At 41.3% G+C, this 14,586-nt stretch overlaps 1 long non-coding RNA gene across 1 annotated transcript in view; it reads right to left on the bottom strand.

The window, feature by feature from the left end:
- Window positions 1–13,592, bottom strand: part of LOC108587381 — a 61,954-nt gene extending 48,362 nt beyond the window's left edge. Inside the window, exon 1 of the long non-coding RNA XR_004185950.1 lies at window positions 12,923–13,592. This is a non-coding gene — a long non-coding RNA (uncharacterized LOC108587381). The remainder of the gene's footprint in view (window positions 1–12,922) is intronic.
- Between the last annotated feature and the right edge of the window lie 994 nt (window positions 13,593–14,586).

Raw genomic sequence — 14,586 nt, 5'->3', positions numbered from 1 at the left:
CCACTGCTCACAAACAGTCTTTTTTCCATTTATTTCTGCCTTTATTTATGCTATTGTTGGCCTCCATGACTCTATGTACTGCCCTTGAAACTGTATTTTTTGATTTACTGTTTTTCTTCCTTCTCACTCCATCTTCTTCCCAGCATTTGATAGTACTATTGTTATGCTTTAAGTTTTGTCGGTTCTCTTTGTAACTCTAATAATAAGCTTAAACTCTTTTTCTACTCTTTGATAGTGTCTATTAAATTTAACTTCTCTTTCCTCCATTTCCCCTCCCCTCCACCTTCACAGCTTCATTCTGTAGGCAACACTTTATGCTGTCAAGAATGTTGAAATTTATATTATAGTCTTTACCCTAATCATCAGCGATTTATTTATTCATTCAAATTCAATTCCTTTGTTCTCACTTCAAAACAAGATGCTCCTTCCCCAAACACTCTTATCTCTGTCTCTCCAATCCCATGTTGCACCTCCTTCTTAGCCAATCTATGTCTGGCCTGTGCTTCAAAACTAAAGAAAAACCCTCCTCTGCTGGGAAGGCTTTCAGCCAAATGGTTTTCTCCCTCCCTTCAAGACTCTGTTCTCTGCTGTTTGCTAAATCATCATGAAAGCAGGGCAGCTGAGAGCTGAGTCAGGGACTGTCCCAGGCACTATGCGTGTAGCAAGAAATATAGTCTTGTAAGCTAAGTAAATCAAGAGTCAACATTTTTCTTTGCAGACACAGATTAGACTTAATAGGTTGAATTAGTAAATTCAGAAAGAGACCTGTCTTCTAGCCAAGTCTATCATTTTTATAATAATGTGATGTTTTTAAAGCATGATTCTATAGTCTTTGCAATTCAGAGCTGCTGGGCTCTCTGAGGAAATAGCCACTGTGAGGGAGGAATGGGCAAACAGAAGGACCTTGATTCTGCGCTGGAAGGTTGGAGTCTTGGGTTTCTAATCCAGAACTACCAACTGTTGTCTGGACCACCTCAAGCTAATGGGCTTAGTCTCTCTCTGGACTTCTACAATAATTTAAGTTTTGGTGAAATCATTTCCCAAATCACTTCCAATCCTAACAGACAATGATATCACTCCCCTGGTAAAGATGTTCCTTTCTCATCTCTGCTGTCAGAGTCACCTGTGCTATCTATAGATGGAAAGACTCTTTGGTGGTTTTCTTAATGAGCGTATGTTGTTTGACCTACCTAACATTTATTCTCTCTCCTTTTAGTAATCTAACTGATTTTCCATGGAAACATATTCCAACTGTCTGCACATGTGACACTGGTGAGGCCAATTACAGCTTCCAGCTCTGGGCTGACCGTGGGACTCAGCTCAGCTAACTGGTGTGTTCCAGCTCCCTGGCCACAAGATCCAGTTCAACATGGGCAAGGACCAATCATAGTGACTCACACCATTTCTCAGGTGCTCTTGGGGAAAGGCCTCTTGGAATGGAACCAATACTGAGACTACAGAGCTGAGAGATGGATTATAAACCATGTCCTCGTGTTATCTGTCTTAATTTGAGCTCTCTTGAAAGCAGAGCCTGAGATAGGAACTTGGTTATAGGTAGTTTACTTGAGAGGTGTTCCAGAAAGAAGGAGTGAGGAAGCAGGGAGAGTACGAAAGAGAAAAAAGGGAAAACCAATATAAGTGTGTGTTGTCATGTTTCAGCAAAATAATCAAAAGGACACATTGTTATACCCTCACCGCTAGACTTATTCAGTGATGCAGGGGAGGCTGGAACATTGAACCCTGGATCCCACCTTGGATTGGTTGTAATTTTCCACACTTCTGAGCTTCCTTGCTTTCAGTCTAAGAAGGCTCCCGCAACATCACAAAAGGCACTGGGTCAGAGAGTGGGTAGAATCATGATACACAATTGATGTGTGATATTGTCAGTGTGACATGAGGCTGAGCTCCCCTATATAGCTGAGAGCAAAAGAGAACGCACATTCTCTGCAGGCACGCTTCTTCACAGGAGGTGAGGATGAGGCCAGCTTAAATGTGCCTGACTTCTCCTTTCAATCATGTCAAATCACACTTTGTCCCTGGGGGGAACTGGCTATGGAGATAGAGAAAAAAACAAACATTTTTCTAATAGGTTTCTTCCATGTGGAAGAAACATCAGGAGTGGAGGAACAACACGAATGACACCCCTAATGCCTATGAAAACACGTATGCAAAGCTCTTAGCTTACCGGTGAGGGATTGATGCATGGGCAATGTTATAAGTCTGCAGAATGCATTCATGCAATTAAATCAAAGATATGCTTTATAGTAACTTGGACCCTGTACATTTCTCTATCCTTGAAATCATTTTTTTGTATGTCTACCTCTCACACTAGAATGCATACCTCTTGAAGATAGCAACTGTGCCTCGATATCCTTATCACATAGTAACTAGCACTGTCTTGCCCAGAGTATATTCTCAAAAAATATTTGGATATTTTGGTTGAATGTAAACCACAGGGCTAAAATGCTGTGAAAAAATGAGCAAAGAAAGAACTTGTCTCTATCATGAAAGAGTTGAGACTCTGGCACAAGTGATGGATTTGTGTGACAATCAAATCAAAGAATCACAGGGAAAAGAGAAATAATTTTGACTGGAGTTGGTGGTGTCAGAGAAGGTATAAAAGTAGGACTGAAGGCAGAGGTATAGAGGTGAACATTCTGGGCAGTGATAGCAACTTTATTAAACCCAGGAAGACAAAACCTTACCAGGCTTCCTGAAAAAAACACTTAAAACGTGTGGGATGACTTGTATGTAGGGTTTAGGTGGAGGCAAGAGGAAGGTGATGTGCTTTAATGGTTAGGAACACAGGCTTTGGAGTCAGACAGCCCTGGTTCTAAACTTCAGCTGTACAAGTCTCTAGGTGACTTTGGGAAAATTACTTGACCTGCCTTAATCTAAACTTCCTTTTCTATAAAGTGTCAATGTCAATAGTATCTACCTCACAGAGAACTGTGCAGAGTAATTGAGATATTGCATGGAAAAAATTTAATATGAGCTGGGTGCGATGGCTCATGCCTGTAATCCCAGCACTTTGGGAGGCTGAGGCAGAGGATTACTTGATGCCAGGAGTTCGGAACCAACCTGGGAAAAGTGGCAAGATCTCATCTTCACAAAAAAAAATGAAAATAAAAAATTTAGCCAGACATGGTGGTGTACACCTAGTAGTCCTAGCTACTTGGGAGGCTGAGGCAGGAGGACCGCTTGAGCCTGGGAGGTTGAGGCTGCAGTGAGCTATGATCACACCACTGAATTCCAGCGTGGGCAACAGAGCTAGACCTTGTCTCAAAACAAAACAAACAAAAAACCTGTGGCTAGGCATGGTGGCTCATGCCCGTTTTCCCAGGACTTTGAGATGCCAAGGTGGGTGGATCACCTCATCTTAGAAGTTTGAGACCTGCCTCAGCAACACAGCAAAATGCTGTATCTACCAAAAAATTTGCTGGATGTGGTGGCACATGCCTGTGTTCCCAGCTACTCAAGGAGGCTGTGGTGGGAGGATCACTTGAGTTGGGGGCAGAGGTTGCAGGGAGCTGAGATCGCATCACTGAACTCTAACCTGGGTGACAGAATAAGATTCTGTCTCAAAAAGGAAAAAAGTAGCATAATATATAATGCCTTGCTACTATGAAATCATATAGACACAACATAAACTGTTAAGATTAGCAAAAAATAGTAATAAAAAAGGCATCGTGTCAAGTTTTGAAGGACTCAAATATCCAACTGTATAGTATGAACTCTATCCTATGATAAAACATGAAAGTGTTCTAAGAAGTGACATAATGTGACTCTATTAGAAAGTTATATTTGTTGAATGTACAAAAAAGGATTGCAGTGGGGAGTTGTAGAAGATATGAAAAACAGCAAGGCAGAAATTTATGGTTCTGGTGAGAAGTGCTGAATGTTTTAACTGAAGTCGTAACATGGGCAGGAAGAGGTTCAAGGTGTTGAGGAGGTAAAATATGTGATGCTCGTTAGATTTTATTGTCGAGAAATGGGATTAAGAGTAACTGGTGTTGTGGTCCACACGTGGTACATCTATCCTCTTTGCTGGTTTAGGAATGGACCTTTGAGCCAGTGAAACATCAGGCAATGTCTATGTAGGGGTTCCTCATTCCTAAGAGAGACAATTCTGCTGATGGAAGTTCTGGGTGTTATTTTACAGACAATGATGCCTGGAGTTGCTATGGCCAGTTTGTGGTCACTGTGGCAGTGAAGCTCACACAGGGAAAGTAGAGCTGGAGAAGCCAGGAAAATTGGGGTAAAGTGGTTCTGAAACCCAATAGTTGGTGGCTGCTCTCCCCTAAACTAATTGCTATGTTCTTTCTGTTTGAGCTGGTTGATGTTGGGGTTTTATGTTGCTCCATAGACAAAGTCTTCTTGACTAGACTACATATTGAATGGATTATGATCATGAGGGAAGAGGATAAATCAAAGGCAACCGTGAGATTTTAAGTTTTGTGGCTAGATGGATGGTGAAGCTGTTCACGGGATAAAGAACACTGGAGAAGTGCAGATGCAGAGAATGGACTCTACACTTAGTGTTTAATACATCGTATTTGAGATACCAGCCTGATCCTCATTTAGAAAAATCCAATACGCAATTTGACATGTAGATACGGATCTCTGATTTGGATACAGATTAGAGTATTACATACACAGAGGTGAGTGTGGTGAGTAGGGCCACCCATGGATAGAAAGCAGGGTGAGTACCCAAAGCCATGAATAAGCAGAGATGTTTTAGAAGATCTTTGGAGTTGTTAAAGGCAAGATGATGTGCTTAGGGGAAAAGCAATCCGAACAAGATGCATAAGATGATAGGCTCTAAAAAATGAGGTCTCCCATTTACAATTGCTGCAAAGAGAATAAAACACCTAGGAATACAATTTACGAATGACATGAAGGACCTCTTAAAGGAGAACTACAAACCACTGCTCAAGGAAATAAGGGAGAACACAAACAAATGAAAAAAAAAAAATTCCATCCTCATAGATAGGATGAATCAATATTGTGAAAAATGGCCATATTGCCCAAAGTGATGTATAGCTTCAATGCTATTTCCCACAAGTTACCACTGACTTTCTTCACAGATTAGGAAAAAATACTTTAAATTTCATACAGAACCAAAAAGAGCCCATATAACCAAGATAATCCTAAGAAAAAAGAACAAAGCTGGAGGCATCATGCTTCCTGACTTCAAACTATACTGCAAGGTTACAGTAACCAAAACAGCATGGTACTGGTACCAAAACAGATATAAAGACCAATGGAACAGAACAGAGGCCTCAGAAATAACACCCCACATCCACAGCCATCTGATCTTCAACAAACCTGACAAAAACAAGCAATGAGGAAAAGATTACCTATTTAATAAATGGTGCTGGGAAAACTAGTTAGCCATATGCAGAAAACAGAAACTGGACCCCTTCCTTAAATCTTATACAAAAATCAACTCAAGATGGACTAAAGACTGAAATGTAAAACCTAAAACCATAAAAACCCTAGAAGAAAACCTAGGCAATATCATTCAAGACATAGGCCAGGGCAAAGACTTTATGACTAAAATACCAAAAGCAATTGTGACAAAAGCCAAAATTGACAAATAGGATATAATTAAACTAAAGAGCTTCTGCATAGCAAAAGAAACTATCATCAGAGTGAACTAGACAACCTACAGAATGGGAGAAAATTTTTGCAACCTACCCATCTGACAAGGTCTAATATCCAGAATCTACAAGGAACTTAAATGCACAAGAAAAAAACAACCCCATGAAAAAGTGGGGAAAGGATATGAACAGACACTTCTGAAAAGAAGACATTTATGTGGCCAAAAAACATATACAAACAAGCTCATCATCACTGATCATTAGAGAAATGCAAATCAAAACCACAATGAGATACCATCTGACACCAGTTAGAAGGGCAATTATTAAAAAATTAGGAAACAACCGATGCTGGCAAGGCTGTGGAGAAATAGAAACGCTTTTACACTGTTGATGGGAGTGTAAATTATTCCAACTATTGTGGAAGACAGTGTGGCAATTCCTCAAGGATCTAGAACCAGAAATACCATTTGACCCAGTAATCCCATTGCTGGTTATATACTCAAAGGAATATAAATCATTCTCCTATAAAGACACATGCATACAAATATTTATTGGAGCACTATTTACAATAGCAAAGACTTGGAACCAACCCAAATCCCCATCAATGATAGAATGGATAAAGAAAATGTGGCACATATATACCATGTAATACTATGGAGCCATATAAAAGAATGAGTTCATGTTCTTTGCAGGGACATGGATGAAACTGGAAGCCATCATTCTCAACAAACTAAAACGGGAACAGAAAACCAAACACCACATGTTCCCACTCCTAAGTGGGAGTTGAACAATGAGAACACATGGACACAGGGAGGGGAGCATCACACAACCGGGGCCTGTCAGGGAGTCGGGGGCAAGAGGAGGGAGAGCATTAGGACAAATACCTAATGAACGTGGGGCTTAAAACCTAGATGACAGGTTGATAGGTGCAGCAAACCATCATGACACATGTATACCTATGTAACAAACCTGCATGTTCTGCTCATGTATCCCAGAACTTAAAGTAAAATTTAAAATAAAAAATGAGGTCAGACTCGTACCTCATTCCTTGAAGATTTCATGTTAATGAACCATACATCAAGGTGGCCCCCAAATAGAGATAAAACCAAGCAGCTAATGACATCCACAGTTTTTAGCAAATGATGGGATTACATGCTCTGTAATTTGATCTTGACAAGGGCATAATAGGGCAAAAGGATGCAAAGAGAGAGAACCAGTGTGTATGGAGGGCTTATTCTGTGCCAGGCATAGCACATTTTATCTTGAGCCATTTTATCTTGATGTCAGCCTATGAGATGTAGGTACTGTTATCACACCGATTTTACAGGGGAGGTAGAAGAGACTCAGGATTTAAACAACTACCCACAATTAGATGGTTAGCAAACCCTGGTCTGCCTGACTCTAAAATCTTTGCTATCTCCTCTATGATATGTAGTCTTTGGTAAGTATATAACATAATTTCTTGTAGAATAATCATCTGTATAGATGTTTTATCTTACTTGCATGCTGCTGGTGGCAGATTCCATGACTCATTTTCTAATTGTGGGTTTTGCAAGCAATCTAGCATAGTGCAGTATGAGTAAAATCTATTTAATAATTGCCTATGTGAAAAACAACTTCATGAAATAAATATTGGCTAGATTACAGATTGATCCTTGTATCTTTAATGGTTATGGTATCTTGGATTATTGTTAAACAGTATTCAGTCCTCTCAACCATTTCCTGTAGGCAGAGTATATTTCCCATTCATGAGTGTGGGGTTAGCCGTATGACTTGTTTTGATAACGGAATGTTAATACACATGAAACAGGCAAAGGCTTGAGATCCCCTTGTGTGGTTGAACTCCACCTCTTGTACTTCTGTTACTAACATGAGAAAAATCTTCCCCAGGTGACCTGCTTGCTATGCCCAATGGGTTATTCCTGCTTGCTGCACAGACAAAATTAATTCACTGAAACTGTGGCATTGCAGTAAAGAAAGAGTTTAATTGATGTGAGCCTGGCCCATGTGGGAGAACTGGAGTTATCACTCAGGTCGACCTCCCCAAGGCTCAGAGGCCATGGCTTTTATGGACAATTAGATTAGGGAATAGGTGCTGCTAATTGGTTGGAGATGAAATCATAGGGGTATGGAAAGCAGTCCTCAGGTGCTAAGTCTGCCTCTAGGTGGGGCCACAGGTTCAGTTGAGTTATGAATCATGAGTCCCAGTGGACTCAGTCTTAAACATATTTCAAAACACCAATTTTAGTTTCTATAATAATGATGTTGTCTATGGGAGCAATTGGAGAAGTCACAAATCTTTTGACCTCTGGCCACATGACTCCTAAGCAGTAAGGGATTACAGAAACTATGCCTATCGCATAGTAGAGTCCGTGCTCCTCCCATAATCCTATTTTTTTATGGTATTTATCAGGCTTACAAAAGTAGTTTTCATCCCTGAGCAAAGAGCGGGTTAGTTTTAGGGAGAGACTATTATCATCCTTGTTTTTTTTTTTTTTTTTTTTTTTTTTTTTTTTTTTTTTTTTTTGAGACGGAGTCTCGCTCTGTTGCCAGGCTGGAGTGAAGTGGTGCAGTCTTGGCTCACTGCAACCTCTGCCTCCTGGGTTCAAGCGATTCTCCTGCCTCAGCCTCCCAAGTAGCTGGGATTACAGGCATGCACCACCACGCCTGGCTAAATTTTGTATTTTTAGCAGAGATGGGGTTTCACCATATTAGCCAGGCTGGTCCTGAACTCCTGACCTTGTGATCTGCCCGCCTCAGCCTCCCAAAGTGCCGGGATTACAGGCGTGAGCCATCATGCCTGGCCATTACCCTTGTTTTAAGTTAAACTGAAAACTAAATTCTTCTCAAAGTTAGCTTAGCCTACACCCAGGAGTGACAAAGGACAGCTAAGAGATCAGAAGGAAGTTGGAGTCAACTATGTCAGATTGCTCTTACTGTCATAATTCTGCAAAGGCAGTTTTATGCTGGCCCCAGATGAATGAGAGACATGTAGAGCAGGGCTGTTCCAACTGACCCATGACTCGCAAGTTGAAGCAAAGACATCACAACCACCTGCAGAGATTTGAGTGTGAGAATGAAAGTTGCCTCCCATTTCATGCCACTGGGCTCTGGGCTGGTTTGTTACATTGCAATAACTGACTGATGTGATTTTTCTCACTATAAATTATATTTACTGATGATTCTGATTTATTTATTCAACTAATATTTATTTTGTAATTACTGGACTGGGCTCAGGAATAAACCTCTGAACATAGTAGCCACAACCCTGTTGTCATGGTGTTCCCACCCTAGTGTGGAAAAGAAGATGTTTGAATAAAGTATGAAAACATGTATTTGTTAGTGATAAGGGGAAGTCATAGACTATGAAAAGCATAGTAAAGGCATCATCGCATTGTAGGTTTTATAGTCAAGGAAATAAGTAAATTAGTGTTATCTGAAGTAGAAATGGTGTTAAAAGTCAGGATAAGAAGACATTTTGAAAGGAGAGAGAGAGAGAGGAAGAAGGGAAGTCACAGGCAGAAGAAAAAGAAAACATATGCAATGTCCCAGGGAAAAGAGAAAACAGACTATTAGGGGATGGGAAGACTATTCGATAAAATGAAAGCAAAATGAGTAGTGGGAAAGGATAAGGTTGGAGAGATGACTGAGCCCAGATCATGTAAGCACTTGAAATGTTTTATTAAACTTTAAAAATACAAGTATTTTCCCCTGCTAAAATTATAAAAAACTTAGTCTATTCAAATAACACATTTTGCAAATTTTAGGAAAAAATTTTTTAAAGTTTTAAAGATCCCTTCCAAAGTCAACACACCCACTCCAGTGATGAGGTCCTACCACATTCCTAATTAACCAGCAGCTCGTTTTATGTTCCCAATCACCACACTCAGAGGGCCACGTGGAAAAGTCAATATGAGGGTGTGAACGTGTGCTTTCCTCAGCTCTTTATTGCTTGCCTCAGACGTTGCCATGGGTAACCAAAGTATCTTCAAGAAATTGACAGTTTGTGCTTACAGAAGGCAGGCAATAAACAGAGAAGGAAAATCTTCTTTCACAACCCCCAGTTTTCCCAGGACCCCTCCTCTTGGAGTCTTCTAAGACACCAGGGGTCTCATTAGCTTCTCCAAATGGAGACTACAAACTCCATGAGGGTAGGGACGGTGTCCCTTTTGCTCATTCATAAACTCTCATTCAATGATGTTGACATTAATGATAACAATAATTACCTAGACCATATTATCTTTTATTTTTCTTTCAAAGGCAAATGAGGAGAAGATAGGCATGAACAGAAAATAAGCTTTCATCACCAGGGTATAGCACAATTCCTGTCACATAGCAGGAACTCCATGCATATTTGTTGAATATATGAATTAATGAGTGAACAAATAAATGAATGAGTTGCTAATATAAGTCACAATTGATGATCCATGTCTGCTTCCTCTAGTACTAGATTGTAGTTTCCATAATGACAAGGAGCAGGTCTCATGCTTCTGTGTGCCTTCAGTACCTATCATAGTGCCTCACAGGTAACAGACAACTTACCTCACAGGTAAGCAGATACTATGGTGTATTAGCCCGTTTTCACATTGCTATAAAGATACTATCCAAAACTGCATAATTTATGAAGGAAAGAGGTTTAATTGGCTCACAGTTCTGTATAACTGGGGAGACCTCAGGGAACTTACAATCATGGCAGAAGGGGAAGCAGTCACCTTCTTCACAGCACATCAGGAGAGAGAAGGGTAAAGTGAAGTGGGGAAGAGCCCTGTTTTATTTTCATCAGGAAAGAGAAGGGTAAAGCAAAGTGGGGAGAGCCCCAGATCTCGTGAGAAGTCACTCACTATCACGAGAACAGCATGGGGGAAACCCCCACCATGATCCAATCACCTCCCTCCCTTGACATGTGGGGATTACAGGTTCCTCCCTCTACAAGTGAGGATTAAAATTTGAGATGAGATTTGGGTTGGGACACAGAGCCAAACCGTATCATATGGTCTTATTGAAAGAATGATTGAATGAAAGAATGAATTTGTGACATATTGCAAGGATAGCAATTGCTAACCAGAAATAGTTTGGAGTCCAGAGTTAAGTGTCAACACAGAAACAGATTAAAGAAAGTGGATTGAACAGGTTGAAAGACATGGACAAACACAAAATAACAGATGAAAAGTGGGGAAAATTAAGTAACCAAAAAGAGATTATGGTGGAGCAGCATGCCTTAGCTCACTCTGCACTCTCTGCCTGGGATGTTTTCAGCTCCCACACCCCCTAAGTCCTTGTCTGCCTTCTCGATCTAGTTGCTTCTTCCTCAATTATTAAGATTCAGCCTAGATATATCGCTATATTTTAATTCCTTGTAAGGATGAAGATGACAATGTTGACAATAACGATGATAATAATTAGCTATCTACACCAAATTATCCTTTGTTTTTTCTTTCAAAGCAAATAAGGTCATGGTAGACATGGGCAGAAAATAAACATTTCCCATTTGATTTCTTCAATATTGTCAAGCCAAGCCTTATGTTTTTTAAGGGAAGTAGATCTGGTCCAGTGACCTTGACATTTCTCTGTGGTTTTGTAGAACGGCTGGGTTCCTTTAAGTAGTTGACTCCTTAGGAATTCAGGGATTTCTGACCCTTCTCGAGGGCAGACTCCACCCATTCTCCAGACTGTCATTCCAAAACCTCTTTCAGGGTACACAGCTGGGTTGTGTGACATTTCAGTAGAAAGCCCCACCAATGTGCCTGGGAAAATCCCAGCCAGCGTAAGAGGCCCTGTGTTTACAATCTAACTCCAGACCCCTGTGTGTCCTGGTGGGGGTGCTCCTAGCTGAGTTTCAAGCATGATGCTTGATTTCAATCTAGTAACAAGACGGTGGGGAAAGAAAGGTTCTTGGTGCAGAGAGGTCTCATGACAACTGGTCTGTGAATGTCTTTCAGGTGCTTTGTGGGCTTTCAGAATATGAAGGTTGCTGATGAGGGAATGTCTCTGGTTTTATTTACACTATGAACTGTGTGTTTACTTGTCCTTTTTAATTCAAATGATAGACATTGCCTCACCCATGTGCACCACCACCCATCTTCCATTTATTCTGGAAACACTCAACTGGGGAGTGCAGGCTCATTCTGGGCATCTCCAGTCCTGATGAGGTGTTCTATAAATCTCCCAAATTGGAGATCCAAATTCCCTGAGAAGGCAGCTGATGGGGAGAAAACATCGTCTCTTTCCTTTCTTCCACCCCAAATGTTTATCAAGGCATAATTGTGGGCATAGCACTATGTTGGATGTGAGGTTTGCAAGAAAGAACAAGAGAGGATGAACAATTTTTCTTTTCTTTTCTTTTCTTTTCTTAGACAGAGTGTCACTCTGTCACCAGGCTGGAGTGCAATGGCATGATCTTGGCTCACTGCAACCTCTACCTCCTGGGTTCGAGCGATTCTCCTGCCTCAGCCTCCCAAGTAGCTAGGACTACAGGTGCACACCACCATGCCCAGCTAATTTTTGTATTTTTAGTAGAGACAGGGTTTTACTATGTTGGCCAGGGTGGTCTCAATCTGACCTCATGATCTGTCTGCTTTGGGCTCCCAAAGTGTTGAGATTACAGGTGTGAGTCACCGTGCCCAGCCAGGTTGAACAATTTTTATTTTTATTTATTTATATTTTTTTGAGATGGGGTCTTGCTCTGTCGCCCAGGCTGGAGTGCAGTGGCGTGATCTCAGCTCACTGCAAGCTCCACCTCCCAGGTTCACGCCATTCTCCTGCCTCAGCCTCCCGAATAATTCGGACTACAGGCGCCCGCCACCACGCCTGGCTAATTTTTTGTATTTTTAGTAGAGATGGGGTTTCACCATGTTAGCCAGGATGGTCTCGATCTCCTGACCTCGTGATCCGCCCACCTCGGCCTCCCAAAGTGCTAGGATTACAGGTGTGAACCACTGTGCCCCACCCAGGATGAACAATTTTTATGGAACATATGCAGAGAGACAGGCATGCTCCTCAGCCCACTCATGTGAATTTGTTTTTAATCAACAAAACACTGTAAGATACATATTATTATTCTGATTTGTTCTCCTCAAGAGAAAATAGCCATGTAGGAATATTAACTTGTCCACATTCATACATCCATAAGCAGCTGAGCAGTCAAGGGAGGAATCTCTTGACCTGGGTCTAGCATCTGCTTCCGACATAGCCCCCACCCCTAGAGCTGGCTCCTAGGATCCCACCTCTCATGAGGTCAGTTAGATGGCTCCATGCTTCTCCTCCTGGAGATGTAGTCCCAGCTCCAACAATGTCCAGAACTGGTGTCTGCAGTCTCCTACCTTTCTCTTGGGGCCTTTCTTCTGCTGCCTCCTGTTCCTCTTCCACTCCTGTTAACTGCCTCCCAGAGCCTTTTTTTGAGCACTCATTCACTGAGCATCACTGACTCTTTGGTGTCATTAGGTCACAATGTCCCTTTGGTTAACAGGTCTCAGTTCCCCACCAAGTGTCCCTTGTGGTAAGGAAGTCTGTTCATTGCAATGAGTATTTGAAGTACCATCTAGTAAGAGAAGAGGATGTTTTAAAGAGATTGTATAAGGTTTATAATAATGTCCCCACCAAGTTATCAGAAACCACACTGTAGACTCAGTCATCCACCCTACTTATATACCTAAGTTGAGTCAAAATGAATATCCTAAAAACTAAGAGGAGAAAATTGTCCTAATTAATAGCTCCCAGAGGCATGGAGAAGGCACAGCTGTGGATTATGGTGGGAAGGGGAGGAGGAGGAGCCTGACAATGTCAGGGAGCTAGAAACAGTTCAGTGTGTGGAGCTCAGCCCTAGAAATCTACAGCCCAAACAGTAAATACAGGAGCTTAAAATGCAGGGGTTTATGTACAGCTGTGCTCTTAGCAGCATTATTCACAGTCACCAAAAAGTAGAAGCAATCCAAGTGTCCACTGATGGAATGAATGGAGAAAGAAAATGTGGTTTATATGCACAATAGGATGTTACTCAGCCTTAAAAAGAAAGGAAATACTGGCACATGCTACAACATGGATGAACCATGAGGGCATTATGCTGAGTGAAATAAGCCAGACATAAAAGGACAAATGTTCTATGACCCCCCTTATATGAGGTACCTAGAGTAGTCAAAATCATAGAAATAAAAAGTAGAAGAATGGCTGCCAGCGACTGGAGGGAGGGGAAAGGGGAAGTTGTTCAATGGGTATGGAATTTCAGTGTTGCAAGAGGAAAACATTCTAGAGATTGGTTGCACAATAATGTAAATGTGCTTAACTCTACTGAACTGAGCACTTAAAAATAAGATGGTAAATTTAATGTTTTTATGTTGTGTGTATTTTGCCACAATTAAAAAGAAATACAAGTTTTATCCAGATGGGTTTCTACAAACCCTAAGGATATAGTCTGTGAATTGGGGTAGCAGCTCTAGCTTTAGGTCCAGACAGTAAGTGGGTTGATGAGATAGAGGGAAAGAGAGGGCGAGGAGCAGAGAGCTTTAGGTAGTGGGGAGGTGGAAGGGAAGGTTCCCGACCCAGAGGTTGAGATGGAGCCTGCCCTTTGAATAGCCAGGGAAGAGCATTTCAAGGAGAGAGTGCGGTGAGTACAGACTCTTCCACACAGGGGAAAAGCTCAAATCATAGAACAAAGGTGAGTTCCAAGCACATGAGCTTGCTAAAGGGAGAATGGGCAGAAGTGAAAGAGGAGGTAAGAGACAATTGCCTATTTCAAAGCTTCCAATGCAGTGGGAAGCAGCTGAAATTTTATGCTAAAAGTAATTGAGCATGATTTTCAATAGTAGAGCATTAACTGAGTATTAATGTTGGGATATAGCATAGAATAGCAGTATTTCCAAGGACCTGAGCTAGCAAGACTGCACTGGTAATGACGAGATAAAACTCTCTCGGTCAAACTTCTTCATGGGGAAGGAGTCAGGCTGAGTGAGGTCAGATCTGACTCTAGAATGCCCATAACCCCATAAGC

This window comes from Papio anubis, chromosome 8 (assembly GCF_008728515.1).
Source record: "Papio anubis isolate 15944 chromosome 8, Panubis1.0, whole genome shotgun sequence".
Classification (NCBI taxonomy): Eukaryota; Metazoa; Chordata; class Mammalia; order Primates; family Cercopithecidae; genus Papio; species Papio anubis.
Note: the sequence above shows the minus strand (reverse complement) of the source record. Positions and strands in the feature narration are given on the sequence as shown.